The following is a 17,022-nucleotide window of genomic DNA, read 5'->3' on the forward strand; positions in this document are numbered from 1 at the left end:
CATTTTTCCCTAACCTTCCACCCGCACGAAAAACCATAATCTTTGACTTGTACAAGGAGTTGCAGGTGGAGAAAGGTAAGAGAAGCCAGGACTGGCGAAATAAGCTGAGGAAGGCGATACAATAGCGGGAAATTTGGGAAATGTTTTTTTTCCCCATCCACCTCCCCGCCGTACATAAGGGAGACCCCATACCGGCGGACCACGACCACTAAACTAATTCAAATGGGATGCAAGTTTAGGGGATTTTATTGTGCTTAACGTCTTCCTTCGACCTTGCCCTGAAAGGGAAGACCCAAGGAAGAAGGGAAATTTTTTTCTTATTATTAATTTATCTAATCTAATAGGTCTCTCCCTTGCTGGTTAATCCTTTTGAATACACTTTCTAATAAATACAATATTTTAATTAAAAAATAACAATTATGGGTACAAGGAGTAACCAGCCCGGAATTAAAAGTTCACGGAAACGCTAAGATCTAACAAGTAACTTATCATAGGAAGAAAAGGAAAAAAAAAAGAAAGTAAGAAAAAACTAATCAGGTACTTTATCCACTATAGCTCGGCTGACAGGCGTGAGGACCTCAAACGTCCTCTTTTCTTTAACCAGTTCGTTGAGGGTCGGTGGCCAAGTGTGGCGGAAGAGGAGCTTTAGTGGTTGGTAATTTGGGAAATGTAAAGATGCCAGGAAAGTTTTGGTCAAAGACTACTCCTAGGTTTTTAACCAAGGAGCAGAAGAGAATGGGATGGTTATTTAACGTGAGAGGTGAAATGCTGGGGAGGGAATTGAAGAGTTGCCTGGACCCAATAATTATGGCGGTGGATTTGGACGGATTAAGGACTAGGGAATTTTTATGTTAGGTTTTTTGGATCTTGAGAATGGTCAAATGAAGATCGGAAGGGTGGAAAGATATGTATATTTTGGAATCATCGGCGTATAGGTGGTAGTTACAGGACTGGATGGAGTCGGGCAGATCGTTAGTATAAATGAGGAAAAAGATAGGAGAGATGCTAGGGCCTTGGGGCACAACTGAGTTTGATGGGAGGAAGGAAGAGGCCATTGGGAAGGGAGACAGATTGGTGGCGATTGGTAAGGTTGGAGTGGAAACAAAGGATGGTGCTGTTAGAGAAGGAAGAAGATCGAGTTTAGAGAAGAGAGAAGAATTAGGGACATAATCGAAGGCTTTGGAAAAATCAAGGAGGAAAAGAATAGTAACTTTACGTGGGTCCATTGTTAAGTGGAGGTCACTGGTAATTTTTATTAGTGCTGATTGGGTGGAATAGCCTTGGCGGAAACCAGATTGGAGGGGATTGATAAGATAGGACTGTTCAAGGTGCCTGGAGACTTGTGCTTTGACTAATCTTTCTAGGGGCTTGGACAGGTTTGAAAGGATGAAAATAGGACGGTAGTTCATAGGTGAGGATGGATTTGGGGGTTTTGTTGACAGGGTGGACAAGGGCTTTTTGCCAGGCTGTAGGAAAACATAGTTTTGGAGGGAGCAATTTTAGATGTGAAGGAGAACAGGTAGTAATGCTAATCGTTTTCGAAATAAGCGAGGAGGGCGCCCTTGTTACAAAAGCATTCACTCCACTTGCGACTGCCGTCGAGAAAACTCGGAAATGGTCGATCCTATCGACAGTTTCCATTAAAAGCGGCATAAAATAAGCTCTACAATCGAATTGTACTATAAAATATGGGATTCTCGTTTAAAATACCAAAGTTAGTGTTATTTCCAAGCTAGATGAGAAAGTTACGTTAAATCAGTTACCACAGACTATAAAAATACTACCTACATAGCTAGATGAACCCAAGGACCGGTTTTGTTGTTTAAGTTGTACACGATTTAATAAATGACCTTTACAGCTTAGGATACCAAGGTTGCAAAATGCCCTAAATATCGTAGGAAGATATTGTGAAAAAATGGGCTTAAACATAAACTGCTGGAAATATGTCACACATTTTGCAGGAATAACAATTGAAAACATCAGTAAATACCATATTGCATTAAAAAAAACATCATATGAGAGAATATATGTATATTTTAATGTGCTTCTCATTTAAACAACAGTGTATTGAATTGTAACAATCGTACTGAAAAACAAAATCAAATGTTTTCCGTAATCGTGGTTACCTGGTTAATACAAACTGTGCTCACATCAAACGATACTACTTTCAGAAATGCTATAGTCCATATTAAGAATGCTGCCATAGGACAAAATTGTTCAGGAGCAATTGTATCATCAAGAGCAATTGTAACCACTTCTAACTGTCTTGGAAAATTCAAGAAGACGGAGGAAGAAGAATTTGTACAACATTTCACTTTCATACCGTACAGTGTTGATGATTTGACAATCTCAATTATGACTGTACAAAATGAGTACGACGTTAAGGCAATCAAAGTCCACGATTTCTGTTCACCTATCCGTAATACCCGACTTCTCAACTACGATATTGGACTTTTATATTCAACGAGGTTGTTCAACTATAAATTAGAAATTCCAGCATATGGATATACGCCTGGAGGTGAATGTTCCCTGTTTTATAGAATTGAAATGAGAAAATACACCGATTGTGAAATTCATTGCCAAAGCGGTTCCGTTTGTAGAATATCCGCCTGTGAAGGAGACAGTCACTTAAAAGATTGCCAAGAAGAAGTGGCGTACAGCCTAGAACACTTCGGTTTATCCTTCGTTGTGGAAGCACAAGATAGTGACTTTCGCAATATGAAACCAGGAAATCCTGTCTTTTGTCACAATGACCCTAGAAAACCATACATTTGTGGCATTTTAAGTGAAACAAGGTATTTAAGCTGGACGCGGTTTTTACCGGAAGACGATTTTTTAAAGAATTTACAGGAAGACAAATCCATACACGGGCATCTACCTTCAGTAATACTCATCACTCTTCTCATAAGTTATTTGATTTTGACGTAGCACAAAAAATATATAAAATAGGTTATTATAACATTGATTTTATAAATATAAAATACAAATCATTTATGTATTCCAAGTTAAATAATTATAATTCAGGCATTCACGCACAAGTTCCATAATGCTTCTCGTTTAAATTTTTCTATTATACAAGAAAATTTCAGACCAATCCTTGTAGTTATAATAAATATTTATTATTTATTTTCCTACTTTTTAAATTTAAGGAAAGAATTGACAATATTTTAAAACATTTTTAATGTGTAGCTTCAATCCTTAGTAATTTTTATTTATTTAAACATTTTTTAATAAAAAAACGTAAAATACATCATGTGATGAAAGAAGAAACGATTTATTTCGTTTTATTATATACTCAATCAATGGACTATATTAGCAAATCTTTCGCATCCCATTGCAGACAACAATAGGGACAAATTGCCTAGGAAGTATCACAACAGAAGGACTAGTTTTATCATCATGGAAGCGTAAAATTCAAGAGACTCAGCATGAAGGAACGTCCATTTTTATGTGTATGGTCTGGTTTTGAGCAAAACACAGTGCTTCAAAGTCACGGACGATTAGAAATTTATAAATCGCCTGTCTAATATAAATTATTTTCATATTGACTCGATTTTGTCAAAATTATGTACACCCAAGCCGGTGAGGGATAGTTTTCCCCAAAAGAGAAAAACAATCAGAAATTCCCTGAGGTCACAGAAGGCCTGAAGAAGCGGAAAAATCCTTGTAGAGTTGATATTGTTCAAGAATCCCCCTTAGAAACTTGATCAAGGGGTAACTTAATAGTAACTTCGCCCAGGGACTTCGTTTACATAAGTCCCTAAAATTAGGCAAACCCGCCGTACCTAGTGTATTGCAGCTTTCGAAATAAAGTAGTCCAGCAGATTGGAATGACGGAAGAAGTTTCAAATATGACGGAAGAAATTTGGTCCTGATTTGTGAAAAATTGATAGGAAAGGAAATTATAAAACCCCCTCCTATTCAAGAGAGCTGTCTGTTGGTATTTTAAGACAATTTTTTCTTGATTTTAATCTGCAACAATCACAGTGAATTTTTTGTCACTGTGTTAGCACGTGTGTCTGTTGTGACTAGTACCACGCACTGGAGGCAGTGTTATATAATTTGAGTGCCACTCATTATTTTTAATAAATTATTGTATATTTTCTGTGTGAATGTGCAAGTCTAAGCCACTTGTAAACGCATGCAACCACGCCAATTTTCATTACGAGACAGAAAAGGAAAATGAAACAGAATAATTAAATATCAGAAAAAAGGGGAAAATGTTAATAAAACAATAATTATTTAAAAATCGTGAGTGGTCTGGTTTGATGTAGGTTAGAAAAACATTTTCTTTATCGTGCCGTTTCGATCTTTATTGATATCAGCTTGGGACTTATAAACATTGCTTAAATGATACAAATACATAGGAGTATGAATTGATAAAATGGTGTACACATTATAGAAAGTTTAAGTTTAATCAAAATATTTTTATTCATTCAAAGTCTGTTTACTGTATAGTCGTGTCAATTTAATGTTTTTGGTTCTTAGATATTTTGTATCTTTTAAAATCAAATATTGAACTGATGGCGGATATCAATTAGCATTATGGAACTTGTTGATTCTTAATTTGTGCACAATTTTTCTAACTCAATTCACTCCTGTTTGTTCAATTGACAAGAATATTATATAATACAATGCATTTTTCCATATGATGTACTAAATGAAGTATGGAATTTTTTAGTTAAAACGCCAAAGTTCAATTTGAAGTACCAACAGGCCAAAGTCGCTAACTCGCAACCAAGGCTTCAATTTGGATAAATCGAAAAAAAAGATACTTTTCAAATGTTTTTTTAGACGTTTGATATTTCCTTAGTTTTATAAAGTTTTTGTGGATATTTTGACCAAATTTTAAGAAGATTGATACAAGAAATCAATTTGAAGTAGCAACAGGCCAAAGTCGCTAACTCGCAACTCTCGACTCAACCGAGGCTTCAATTTGGAAGCCAAAGAAGGAAAAACTTTTGACTTTTAGACGGCTGGACAAAGACTTTCTCAGTGTGGATAGTCGGCGAACTGGACGAGACATGAATGGGATTTGTAATGTATTCGTAGTAGTAATTGTGCGTAGATTGTAAAATGCCCTTCCTGAGCAACCCAAGTGCCAGATTAGATAGAAAGACCGAACCTCTTTCTTCTCAGGGAAGGATGAGATAATGCAAACATAACAATTTTTTAATAAATAGGGAAATTTCTAATTTTTTGGTTTGGTAGACGGGAGAATGATTAAAAGGCATGTTGGACCAAGGGCTCGTATTGCTACAAAAGTGAATTGATTACTTTTTTAATACGATATGGGATGTTTGCAACTCAAGTCAAATAATGTTGAACCTATAAATGTAAATCCATAATAAATATTGATTCAAATAAGTCCCAATTTCTGGGATGTATTTAACCAGACGTTAATAAAATGTTTAAAATAAATATATGTGAATACAATTTATTAAGAAAAGTTCCGGTCCGTGGTAACAAAGCGGGTAATTCATGCGTATGACTTATTTTTCTTCTTTCGGCATATAATTTTTGTTTTATGTTGTAGAATCATCATACTCGATAATATAATTTCCTCTGAATTTCACATCGACTGGCAATACAGTGATATTCTACAATGCTCTGGAACTTACCTTGAAAAAGAATTCAATGGGAGAGTCCTCCAGAATATAATCAAGCTCAACATTACTAACTTGAGACCACTGATCTTAGATTGCGATATTATTAAATTGCTTGACCGCCTTGGTACTTGGATCTATAATTTTTTCAAAACTCACAACACAAAAAAGTGAACGTTCCTTCATCTTACAGTTTCTTGAATTTTCCAAGACACGTACGTGAGGGTAAAACTGTTAGTTCTGTAATGAATCCTCCTGAGCAGTTTTTTCCGTCAGAACTTTTTAAAACAATATATTTGTAAATTTGCCTTGGGTTTCCTGTAGTTCAACTATGTTAAGAACGTTTTTTCATAAGACAATGTATGTCATTTGACCAATCATTGTTGTTTGTTAGATTAATGGTGTAGGGATTGAAAGGAATATCATTGTACAGGAAGCACAGTTACAGAATGAATTTGCCTTCAGTTGTCGAACCAAGATAATCAGCATTGGAATAAAATACTTCATCTTCTGCAAAAATATGATTTGAGACCAGTAATCATGCACTGCGATAGGTTTATAATTGCTTGACCTCGTTAGCATTTGGATCTGAAATTTGTTCAAAACGTACGGAATGAACATAAAAAGTGAACGTTCCTTCATCTTATAGTTTCTTGAATTTTCCAAGTCACGTATGATATTCCTAAGGTGTGCAGTCTACATTAAACTTTGGTCAAGAACCTCTAGGTGTGTAACTTATTTCGAATGTTTTATTTATTTGTTTCACAGGGTAACAGTTGTATGATTGAACTTCTTTCTCTTGGTGAATAGAACAATGCCTTTATGAGGGTGTCAACTTCCATATGGTTTCCTCAAAAACTCTTCAAACTAAAAAAAACTTGCACACACTAAAAAACACTAGTAAAAACATTGCCAATTTAACTTTTTTAAAGATAAAAATGATTTTTTTTAATCTTTTCAATGAAGTTTGTCACGATCTTTGCGAGGATCCTTTCCACTTCGAGCAAATATGAACAAATATTAGTGCCACTACTCAAACAATTTAATTAAAAAAAGAAAAATCGGGATCTGACCCAAATAAATTAAAACAGTAACCTTTTAAAATAACTATATTACAATTTAAAAAAATAATAGAAATGATCACTGACATATGTATCTAATTGCCAATGACAATTTAAAAAAATGTATGTCTTTGACCACGTTGAGATAAAAGTCCTTCCGGGTCTCAACCAGCTCTGCTCGAAACTTGCGGATGGGGGATTAGCTTATCCTAACCCAAAGGATTTGTTATTAAAAAAATATTGTTATAAGTTCAACCCAATATACTGCTGGTATCGGGTTTAGTAGGGTGAAGGCTGCTTCGATATTCCGAAACGTAATTCGTTTGACCAATTGTTCTAAAGAAATGTAGCTGTCTGAGGGTTTCGAAGTAGAAGATGGAAGGATAACGAGGTGGATCAACAATCATTGTTGTTTGTTAGATTAATGGTATAGGGATTGAAAAGAACAAGCAGTAACGGACCAATATCCTTGGCTTTGTACAAAGGATAGTGAGAGGATCCATAAAACAAAGTACCTGTCGACCAAGTAGAACTTTAAAGCGAGGAACGTAGGTGTGAAATAGTGGAATTTTGTACGTACACGGTAGGTCGCTTCCTCCCCTGAGTGTCCAGAGCATTCTCCATGCCAGATTAGATCGAAATAATGTTAACTTTTAAATTTTCGTCAATCTAATTCCTCAGTTCTGTGATATATATTAAAATTTACCAATCAAATATATAAAATAAACAAGTAAATGTGAACAGCGTTTATTATGAAAATTTATTGCCCCACTGTAATCAGGCTGGTAATCCACCGCAGTCTTGAGTTCTTAGTCTTTCTTTGGTTTTTCTCATAATTCTGTTTATGTTGTAGAAAATCGTGTAATTTCCTTCTGTGAATTTTCCTTCAGGTGTCGAAACAAGATAATCAGCATTAGAATAAAATACTTTATCTTCTGCAAACATATGGAACTACCTTGAAACAGAATTCAACGGGAGACTCGTCCAGTATATAATGAAGCTCAATATTATAAATTTTGAGACCAGTAATCGTACACTGCGATAGGTTTACAATTGCTTGACCTTTTTAGCATTTGGATCTGTAATTTGTTCAAAACTTACGGCACAAACACAAAAAGTGAACGTTCCTTCATCTTATAGTTTCTTGAATTTTCCAAGACACGTACGTGAGGGTAAAACTGTTAGTTCTGTAATGATTCCTCCTGAGCAGTTTTTCCCGTCAGAACTTTTTGTAAACATTTGCAATGGGTTTCCTGTAATTCAACTATGTTAAGAACGGTTTTCATAAGACAATGTATGTCATTTGACCCCTTTCAGGACCAGCAGGTGGAATAAAACAAAAGAAAATTGCAGCATGTGTTTCATAGGGATTTATTAATAAAAAGAAGTAATTTCCTTGTAAAACAAATCATATGTTAATGTGATTTACACAATTTAGTGTAGTTTTAACAGTGAAGACAAATGAAGAAGAAAGGGCGAACTATGTTGACGATGATCATTTTAACACAGCAATCAACACTGGCTGCTCCACCATACATAAACGTAAGAAATGTTGATCTTTTATTGCCTGTTTGATCTATATCAAAATTTAATAGAATAAAAGATAAATTTGTGCAATTCAACAGTGTTCATTTGAAGAGTGTAGTTGCGGTATGTGATCGTCATAAGTCAACAACATGTCTGGCTGAATGGGAACTTCCAACTGTAAATTAACCAAAACCGTACGGCGCAAACATAAAAAAAAGAGCTTTCCTTCCAACTTCAAGTTTCTTGAATTTTCCAAGACACGTACATGAGGGTAAAACTGCTCGTTCTGTTATGATTCCTCCTGAGCAATTTTTTCCTTCTCCCGTTTACAATGGTATTGAAGAAGCGTCTGCTAACGTTGCCGTAAATTTATTGAACAGAGACCCAATTACAAAATAAAACATTATTGCCATAAATTGTTTTCATTTTTATCGCATGTTTTTTTTATATTTTATTTATTGCTATAGGTATAAAATATACGTTGCGAAAATGGTATAGCTATATAGAAATCTGTCAGATCAGGTACTACCGTTTTAAAAGGCCTGGACGATCGTAAGGATAAGGAGTCGAGGAACGAGTATGAAGGGATAGTTTAGAGTGTAAATTGAAATAAAACATTCCCATAAATGGTTTTAAGGTTTTAAGTTTAGAGTGAGTATTGAGAAAGCGTGCTCGGATAGGATTTTTCAGGAAACGGATTGTATATCTTTATGAAAAGGTTGATTGGTAACATGGATTGGAGTATTCAAGGTACGGCGGTGAACTTTTGATTGAAAAGATTGAATTCGTTGGATGACGGATAATTTGGCCGAGCTCGGCTCCGAAAGACCAAATAGGTGTGATGAATGTTTTGTAAATGATTAGTTTGTTATGCATGCTTAGTGTTGATTTTGGTCCCAGTAGGTATTTGGGTTGTTCTTATCGTTTGTAAAGTTCTTGTCGTTTAAATCTTGTATGTACGTAAGTCGTTCTAAGCTATCTAAGTAAAGCCCAAAGTAGCGGACTTGGTTTGATGATGGTATTATCTCGTTGTTAATGTTCACTGGTGGGCAGGTTTGACATTTGAGCGTAAAGTAACTTGTTTTCAATTTGGTTCGTTCACCTTGATTTTCCACCGAGCGCAATATTTGGTAATGAGGTTCAGATGTTGGTGGATTGCTTCTGTGGCAAGGGTAGGATGAGAGTGTGTTAAGATTGCGGAGTGGTACGCGAAGGTTGTGTTATACTCATACTTCCTTGTGAATAGCCCGATTCGATTGCCATGACTCACTTTAAACCACCGATCATGAGGAAGGACTTCTGGACAAGACGATAGTATGAGGGAGGATACGTTTTAACTGGAGGCTGGAGTGCCCCCCTCGGTCAAATGCTTCCGTAACGTCGAGAAATACGGCTGGACAGTATTGTTTGTTTTCTAGTGACGAGGATATCGTGTCGACTACTCTGAATCACTGTTGATCAGAGGAATTCTAAGTCTGGAAAAATCTAGACGATAATTCGGAACGAGATTCGGATAAATAGTATAAATTGGGGGTACGCCAGATGATTGGACAAACGTCTTTTTGCTGCTGATTAGTAAGCAGACGTTAGAAGAAGACATAACGAATTTAGAAAGTTATGTACATATATATCTATAAGTCTGGCAGATTAAATATATATAAAATTATTTTTTGTTATTTATTTATACAACAATGATGTTTTTATACAATTGTATAACAGTTCTTATGCATTTCAAAAAATTTAGTACTGTACGATTTTTTAAATTATTGTTTTATAATTTCATGAGCAGAAAGCCAAGTGCTTAACAAAATAAATATGAGGCGAATCTAATTATATAAAATTAATTTTATCAATTATTTTTTAAAAAAGAATACCTAAAATATCTAGTTGCGATAGCGTAATGATATTTTACTAACGTTCCATTCTGCATTAAATAACATATGTTATATATATATATCCATATTGTTAATTAAGCACACATCAAGACTGAAAGAGTTATTTATAAAAATGTGTCATTTAATAGTTTCCATTTGTTGCAAACCGTTGCCACTGTAGACGTGTGTCATTACAAGAAAGCTGTCGCCTTTATTCACAATTCTGCCTTGAAAAAAAATTGTTCAGGAGTAGTTGTATCAGAAAGAGCAGTTTTAACCACTTGTAATTGCCTCGGAAATTTCAAGACAGTGTGCGAAGGAAAAACATTTCAACAACTTGTGTTCACGCCTTCCAGCGAAAGATCATTGAAAACAACTCTCCCGTTCCAGGAACAGAAGTATCGTGTTATTTCAAGCAGGATCCACGATTACTGTTCACCAATAGATAATACTAAAATTTACATTTACGACCTTGGTATTGTAACTTGCGAGAATTTGCTTGAAGGTTCTGTGACAGTTCCAACCGACATACCTGCCGCTGGCGGAAATCTTGTTTGTGTTTTAATGAAGAATGATTTTTCTCTAAAACGGACTGAATGTGTTTACCGCTGCACATCATTATGTCCTTATATGTACTGCATGAAAGAAAAAGATGTCGAGTTGTGCGCCGACAACGTCAAGGAAAGCGTACCGAACTTTGGATTATCCTTCTTGCCTGAAATAATTGTTATAAAAGATATAAAATTTGAAGGTTTTCCTCTATTTTGTTATTATTATCCTTCCGAACTCTACGCTTGTGGGCTCGTTAGTGAATTAGTCCATCATAGTTGGACGCGTATCAAACCGGATAACAAGTTTTATGCAATGTTTGAAACAGGCAAGTCCAACAATGAACCTTTCCCTTCCTCCTTGATAGTCGTCACTCTTCTATTCAGTCATTTTCTTTTTTATGCCCGTTAAAATGTTATAATTCAATGTTCGAACATCAATAAACCATATGTTTTATATAAAAACGTTAGAAAATCTTGCATAATATGGTATCCCATGGTGGAAATTGACGAACTAAATTGAAATAAAACATTATTTCCATAAATTGTTTTAATTTTTCATCACATGGTATTTGTTAAGTTTGTTACATGAAACATGTCTTATACGATACACTGACAATTGCAGCTGGCCACGCAAAACATTGAAAAAGCTTACAACTATTTCTATCGTGTATGTGTCTCTCCTAAAAACGAATTCTGTTTTAAAATGGATTTCATTTAGTCTATATCTCTTTGGTTTTTCTTTTTAAGGGCTGGATATCACCAACGATAATCGTCCTTCTCACATGTTTCTGTGGTTGTATGTATGGAAGTGTGGATGTGTGTTATAATTTCTTATGAAAATCCTTCAGTGGAATCTAAATGGCTATAACACACAACGCAACGAACTCCAATATTTAATTGGGCAGTTTAGGACCGAAATTATCAGTTTACAAGAAACTCATTTAAAGCCAAATGAAACACTGTCACTTCGAAATTTTTCCATTATCCGTAAAGACTACAGTGATGGTCAAATTGCATGTGGAGGAGTCTGTTTAATGAGAAGTGATGATATTCCACACAAAACTATCCCCATAATATCTAACCTACAAGTTATAGCAGCTAGAATCTTGAAACCACCTCACTTGACAGTATGCTCAATCTATCTACCCCCAGGGAGAGAGGTATCTGCCATAGACCTCAAAGAAGTAATCGACCAATTGCCCAATCCTGTGTTGTTAATGGGCGATTTCAATGCCGTTAGCCCCCTCTGGGGAGGACAACGTGTGAATAGAAGAGGAAAAGAAATTGAAAAATTTCTTGAAGAATGCAATGTTAATATTGTCAATAATGTGGCCATGCCTACACACTTTTGGGCAAGGACCGGCAGCGTTTCTAATATAGATCTAAGTATTTGTAGCCCAAATATACAACACCTTTTAGAATGGAGTACTTTACCTGACACACATGGCAGTGATCACTTCCCTATTGTAATTGGAGTTACTTCTTGCCCTACAACAGCTGAACGACCTCCCTCTTGGCAGATATCAAAAGCTGACTGGGACAGTTTTAAACAAAATGTATCGCTGGATGATCTAAACCTAGATGAAGACAATATCGATATTCTGTTGGAAAACATGAACAACAAAATTCTTGAGGGAGCCCAGCTCTCAATCCCCCGAACTAAACCCACAGCGCGTCTCCATCAAGTACCGTGGTGGACCACTGCTTGTAAAAATGCGATCCGAGAAAGAAAAAAATCCTTACAAAAATTCCTTCGTTGCCCTTCATCAGAAAACTTAAATGCCTATGTATCTGCAAGGAAAAACGCCAGATACATTGTCAAGCAAAGCAAAAAAGACTCCTGGCTTAATTTCTTAAAAAAGACAAACTCGAACACACCCACCAAGACTTACTGGGAAACAGTAAGAAGAATAATTGGACACGGGTACTCTCCTCCAGTTAAATGTCTAGAAACTAGCAGCAACCAACACATAACTGCACCGATAGACCTTGCAGACACCCTGGGACAACACTATTACAAAGTCACGGCTTCCAGTAACTACTCTAGTAGCTTTTTAGCAATCAAAGCCCAACGAGAATCGGTCCCTATTCTAGTGAAATATGATAACAATAACCCACTAAACTTGCCATTTTCTGAATCTGAATTCATACTTGCACTGGACTCTCGCAGAGATTCCACACCAGGACCAGACAATATATTCATCAGCATGTATAAAAACCTAAAATCCAATGACAAAACGATTGTACTAAAAATACTAAACAAAATCTTCACCAAAGGTATTTTTCCCAACATCTGGACCAGAGCCATAGCCATTCCTATTCTTAAAAACGGTAAACCCCCACACAAAATAAGTAGTTACAGACTGATTTCTCTAACCTGCTCGCTGTGTAAACTCATGGAAAAAATAATCTCCAACCGACTCCTCTGGCACCTAGAGTTCAACAATCTCCTCCCTCCAGAACAGAGTGGGTTTAGAAAGGGTAGAGGTACACGAGATAACCTGGTTCTACTAGAAACAGCCATCGGTAAAGCATTCAAAAATAAAGAAAAGCTACTTGCAGTCTTCTTAGACATTGAAAATGCTTTTGATAAAATCTGGAGAAGACTAATTCTTGACTCATTAAAAAAATTCGGAATTGATGGCCACATACTCAAATTCCTCATCAACTTTTTGGAACACAGAAACTTCCAAGTAAGATGTGGCAATACACTGTCAATGCCATTCACACAAGAGAATGGGGTCCCTCAGGGTTGCGTGCTTAGCGCAACTCTGTTCTGTATAGGACTCAATGAGGTCTTGAAACAGATTGACTGGCCAGTACAGGCTGTGTTATATGCAGATGATTTAGCAGTTTTTTGTACTGGAAAACATCTAGTGAGTCTTCAAGAAACACTACAAGACTCACTACATAAAATTGGTAACTGGCTTAACCTGAATGGCTTCAAGGTGTCCCCGGATAAAACAGTGGCTGTCCTTTTTGCTAAAAGAAAGCCTACGGTACTATCAAATCTAGAAATAAATGGAACCCCTATTATCTATCGGGATGCAACAAAATACCTTGGTCTGACCCTTGATAGAACGCTGAACTGGTTAGCACATTTAAATGCCTTAAAAAAGAAATGTAATCAGTCACTAAACCTTATCAAAATGGTAGGATCTTTCTCTTGGGGTGCTGACCGTGCCAGCTTATTAAGACTATACAGGAGCCTTGTGCGCTCAAAGGTTGACTATGGTTGCCAAGCGTATGCTTCAGCCTCGCAGAGAACCCTTAAGATTTGCGACACCATTCATAATGCAGGGCTACGACATGCCATTGGAGCATTTCGCTCAAGCCCTGTCAATAGCCTTTATGTAGAAGCAGGTGAACTCCCTCTACACTATAGAAGAAAATTACTCGAACTAAAATACTTTGCAACAATATTATCTACACCTTTTCATCCACTACGAGAGCTTTTCCCTCCGCTACGACCCATTCCCTCTGAAACCGTGAATACAAATAACTCATACAGACGTCACTTTGCCTTTCGAGTCCTTGAGTTCCTAAACACCACAGACTTATCAATTCCCAAAATACAAAAGAAACATGTCTCCCCGATTCCGCCGTGGCTCATGCCTACCCCAAAAATAAACTTCAATCTAACAAGATTCCCTAAAGAAAATACTCCCTCATACATTTACAAAAAAGAATTTTTAAGAATAAGAAGTACAATCCCAAACGCAACTTTCGCATTTACGGATGGTTCCAGTAACCCTAGTGGTGTCGGAGCGGCATTTGTTTATCAGGATAGAAAAATGATGTTCTCTCTTTCTCAGATATGTAGTAACTACACTGCCGAATTAATTGCGATCAATAAATGCATTAACATCCTAAACTCGAACCATACAGCCCTAGTTGTCTGCACAGATTCCCTTTCTGCTCTATTGACCATCAAAAACCAATTTTCCATAAATCCAAGAATCCAAGAGATTCTACTTGCTATAAAAAATAGTACGAGTACAGCAGTTAGTTTTTTGTGGGTCCCAGGTCACTGTGGTATAAAAGGCAACGAGGAGGCTGACCGAGCAGCGAAATGTGCTGCATCGAATGGTATTTACGTGCCGGAAGTGCCATGTGAAGACTTTGCTGTGTTTCTTAAAAGAAAAATTTGGAACCTCTGGCAATCGGAATGGCGAAATACCGAGGATAACAAACTCAGAGAAATTAAGGAAAGTGTTAGACAGTGGGACACGGCAATGCAAAGATCTCGAAAAGAAGAAACCGTGCTGGCCAGGCTCAGGATAGGTCACACAAGACTAACACATGGTCACCTAATGGCCAGAGAACCTCCCCCAAGATGCACAACTTGTGGTGAAATAATCACCATCAAGCATATTCTGTCAACATGCAGAAACTACGAAGACCTTCGGATCAAACATAAGCTTGGAAACAATGTGACCGAAATTTTGAAAGATTCCCCAGCTAACATTAAAAAGCTTTTTGAGTTCCTAACTGAATCTGGGTTGACCGATAAATTGTGAATAACAATGAGTAGGAGGGCGGGACGGCCTTGGGTGCGGGCGCGGCTCCTGGGGGGCCGGTGCCGGGGGTGGGTAGGGCTGGGCACGTGGGCTGGCCTCTGGGTTGAGTTTGAACCCCAGAACTTGGGAGGGCTGCGGATGCTGGCACACCATGCGCAACCCTCTGAGAAGTCTGCCACTGTCTCTTGACCACTAAGGTCTTGTGTGGAGAGGAGCTGGTCTGGGTGTCTGGTTCTTGCCTGGTCTTGTGGTGTCCGGTTCGCTGTGGGGGTGCGCCCGCTCTTGATGTCCCTGCCCTCCTGGCCTATCGCTCTCTGTCTTCTTCTCCCTACGATTAATTCACCGTCAAGGCAGTTTTGACCCATCGTGGTTGTATGCCTTTATAATAATAATTAAAAAAAAAAAAAAAAAAAAAAGGGCTGGATAATCACATGTAGCAGGTTTTTCTTCAAGAACAAAATCCTTTTTTTATTTTTATGAAATAGATTTGGGGGGCTTCCCCCTTCAGTCTTACTCTCTAAAATTAGTATTGGTTTTAATATTAAAACGTTTACATGTATTTTTAATCAATGTATTCTACAGACGCATAAACCTGGTAGGTAACTTACTTGTCATAGGTTTTATTAACTTACTACTAACTACAGTTTTGTTTTATTTACATTTATGTTTATGTAAAATTATTTTTGTACATTGTTAACATGTTTTTATATTGTTGACAAATATTGGTGTTATTTTGTTGAATGTTGAAGTTATTTATATTTCATCACCACTTCATGCCATTCACGCTATAAAATACATGCAGACAAAACAGACACACAACACATAACACATATTATATACAATAAAAAACCCAATTTCCCCTAAAAAGGGGAACAGGGGGCCCAGAAATCCGCTGCAGTGCTCGAGTACCACTTTCAGATTGGATGACATGTCTACACGCTCCCTGTAGGGAGCCAAGGCATGACATGTTTCCATGATGTGGGACACATCGAGCAACCTTTCTCTGCATAAGTGGCACCTGCGCAGGTTTTGGCCCAAGAGCAGGTGTCCGTGTGACAACCGTGTATGGCCTATTCTTAATCGCGTAAGGACGATTCCTTGTTTCCGGCTCATGTTCTAGGGGGGCCATCTAAGAATCGTGCTCTTGACGCGCAAAAGCCTCTCGACCACCCGGTCCACTGTCATTGCCATCTTTCTTTTATCATGTTCTTTACTGCTAGCTTGGCGTCAGGTGGCCTGGTTGCGATGGTACGGTCTGGCGGGCGGCCTTTGCCGCATCGTCCGCACATTAATGTTGAATTTATTCTAATCTATATTCATATTATTGTTTTCCAACTCAATTTTGCATTATAAATATCGTTTATATCAATTGCAACTAGTGATAAACAATATTAAAAATTAATTCTACAAAATTTCCCAGTAAGCGTGGAAATACTTAACCTGACATACTTGTAGATGTATCGGGTTTGCCTAGATGTGCGCCGTAATTTACTTTAGTATATTAACAATTTTTTTAACAATAAAAATGTTCGGTTTATTGCACATAATTATTTTTTCATATTATTTACTTAAGATATTAAATGTTCTATAATAATTTAATTACTTGTTTCTACAATTTATACACAATGTGTTTGTATTTAGTGGCCGTTAATTAATGACTATTTAGAGATCGTGAGATGCGATCTGGTGGGATGTAGGTTTAGAAAAATATTTTCTTTATCGTGATCTTTATTGCGATCATCTCCAGAGCTCAAAGTGTGTGTTTCTGTGCAGATGTGTAGATATTTTTCTAAACCTAAATCTCAGATAGCATATCACCATCTCTAAATAATCATTTATATTCAATGATAAATGTGCCTTTTTATGTATATTTTAGGTATTTT

At 36.8% G+C, this 17,022-nt stretch overlaps 2 long non-coding RNA genes across 2 annotated transcripts; one reads left to right on the forward strand and one right to left on the reverse strand.

The window, feature by feature from the left end:
• Positions 1-7,398: 7,398 nt before the first annotated feature.
• On the reverse strand, positions 7,399-8,017 carry LOC106673129. The gene is made up of 2 exons (XR_001341373.2): positions 7,623-8,017; positions 7,399-7,551 (listed from the first exon to the last, which is right to left on the reverse strand). It is a non-coding gene; the product is annotated as an uncharacterized LOC106673129 (long non-coding RNA).
• A 49-nt stretch (positions 8,018-8,066) lies between these two features.
• LOC106673127 lies at positions 8,067-8,619 on the forward strand. Its single transcript, XR_001341372.2, has 2 exons — positions 8,067-8,209; positions 8,293-8,619. It is a non-coding gene; the product is annotated as an uncharacterized LOC106673127 (long non-coding RNA).
• The last annotated feature ends 8,403 nt before the right edge of the window (positions 8,620-17,022 follow it).

This window comes from Cimex lectularius, unplaced genomic scaffold (assembly GCF_000648675.2).
Source record: "Cimex lectularius strain Harlan isolate CLEC.00 unplaced genomic scaffold, Clec_2.1 scaffold205, whole genome shotgun sequence".
NCBI classification, from domain to species: domain Eukaryota; kingdom Metazoa; phylum Arthropoda; class Insecta; order Hemiptera; family Cimicidae; genus Cimex; species Cimex lectularius.